Source organism: Penaeus monodon, chromosome 26, assembly GCF_015228065.2.
Source record: "Penaeus monodon isolate SGIC_2016 chromosome 26, NSTDA_Pmon_1, whole genome shotgun sequence".
Taxonomy (NCBI): Eukaryota; Metazoa; Arthropoda; class Malacostraca; order Decapoda; family Penaeidae; genus Penaeus; species Penaeus monodon.
Genome location: NC_051411.1, coordinates 10402656 through 10405155, shown reverse-complemented (window position 1 = coordinate 10405155; position 2500 = coordinate 10402656).

The following is a 2500-nucleotide window of genomic DNA, read 5'->3' as shown; positions in this document are numbered from 1 at the left end:
ATTACCCCCCCCCCAAAAAAAAAAAAAAAAAAAAAAATCCGTATAAACGTCAATCCTCAACAAATTCTCGAGTCTCTTGGTTCCTTTGATTTCCATTTCCTCCTTTGTACTTATTCTTACTTCTTTTTTACTTCACTAATTTTTACTCTTTACCAATTACTTCCTCGTCTACTACACAGGCCATGCTTACTGACAGCAGCAAGCGACCCCACTCCAATCTTGGTTATTAGACACGAATTCAATAACAGGGACTTCGGGAACGCTTGTAATACGTAAAGTCCAGTAAGTGAGCCCCGGCCAAAGACAGACAACTTTAGTAATTAATAATTTTGATTTCAGTTCGCTGAATTTGATAAATTTAGCTGTTGTTGCCTTGTGGTTGTCGTCCTGGGTATGACGTTCAACTGCAAGCGCCTATGGAGTTTCGACGTGGGATAATGAGGTTACCCATACCTACCTCCAGGTCACCCTTGAGCGAGGTGTAGTGCTTGTGAGCTCTCCCCGAGACTATGAAATACCAGGCTGGCATCTGGAGGGGGCCAGTCTGTCTCACGGGTAGGGGGAGACTCTTTAAATTTAATTGGCAACCCCCTCCTGCTGCCGTGCAGGTTAAGCCTCTTAGGGCAAAATGTCATATTTGAGACAACCAAGAACGAAAAACCGTGGAAGAGAAATGGGGCCCTCACCACATGTTACCAAAGTATAATCATAATGAGTAAATTCATGATCGCTAACGTCACAAGACAGGCACCACGAGAAGATAAGCCTTATGCTCTTCGCAAGAAATTAAATGGGCATTTTTGAAGGCAATGCAACTGCTTCGCAGAACCATCTCACTATGCCATTTTCAGACAATCATTGCTCAGGAAGAGACCTCTATACTCCTTTATCTTAGTCATTGAATGTACACACAAAATGGTATTAGTCCTGGATCGAATTCTCTGACGTGCTGTACCTGTATTCCTCAGGAAATAAAATAAATAGTGTGACTTCTCATGGTGCAATAGTTTTCCTCACTAAGAGCTCAATATATATATTTTTTTATTACACGATAGATATTGGCTTAATCCTAACATCATGAAAAGGTTCATGAAGTCACATTGATTCATGTGCTGGGCAAATACTCTAAGCTCGCTGACGGGATAATAATTTTCATTTTCACAATCCGATCGCTTTTGTAAATGCAAATATTCTAACTTCTACTACCCAAGTATCATTTTCTTTTTTATCTATTATGTGGGGGAGAAGATAGATTTCAAACAAATTGGAATTTCGTGAGAGCAATAGCTAACCATATGTTTTGGTCAAAAATATATATTTCTTTTGCTTTCTTGTCTATAGTATAGCCTTTACTAAATTAGGGTGTAAATTTTCCTCCATGTTTTTTGTAGTAAAATTGATAGCCAAAAAGGTTCTGGCATTTAATACTCAGATGAACAGATTTCAGTTTTTTATCAAATGGAAAATCTGAACTAAATTACCCCAAATCTTTATGAATAGCAACAGTACGCAACTGAGGGAAAACCAACACAACCTAGAAAAAAATACTATGATTTAATATATTATACTTTTAAATACTTTGTAGCATCAAATAACGAACAGAAAATAGAATATCTGAATTCTTCTATATTTCATTCAATTTCTCAACTAGATCTAGGTTTCCTTTCACAATTTTTCAAAACAAAGGTAATGCATGTAACAAAGGTCTAAAGAAAATCAAATTAAAAAATCTTATTTATTTGATAGGTTGTGGAACTGCACAGCTGTCATTTGGTAGTGCCAATCGAGAGATTCTCAAGTAATAAAAAGTAGATATAAAGGTTGTTGGTCCTATATGCTCTTTACAAAAAAAAAGGGGGAAATGTACAAAATATTTGTACTGGACATCATACCATGCAATTTCACTTATACAGCCAAACTGCTACTTGTAGTTAACTCTACATTTACCTGTATGGTCACGGCCATAATGTATTCCTCTCCTGGATATCAATACCACAAATACAAGTAATTCCTCACTCCTTGAGGATGCCACAGAATCAGCCTCCACAAAATTTCAAGTTGCCAGCGGCCTGACCACGAAGTAATATAACAAATAATTTAAATACATTTAAGGAATAGTATCACTAAACCCTTCACTGAACTTCTGGTTGGTTAGGCTCATTGCTAAGACATTGGTTAATCTCCATGAAACACCAACCAAGAAACTTCACTTCCACACACCGTGACGCTCAGCCAGAATCGTGTCTCAGCGGGTGCGTCCCTAAAAGTGGCTTTTATCATGTTTCATCACCAAGACAATAATGATACAGCAACTCACAAGCAAAACACTGATACAAAATTTTCTTACATATAGGACAATGTCATTAATCATCTTACTTAACTGTAAATCATAATATTCTCTGCCACCAACACTAGTTGCTCCCTGATAACAACTGTACTGCCAATGAATGAATGAATAGATGTATGTATGTATGTATGTATATATGTATGTATGTATGTA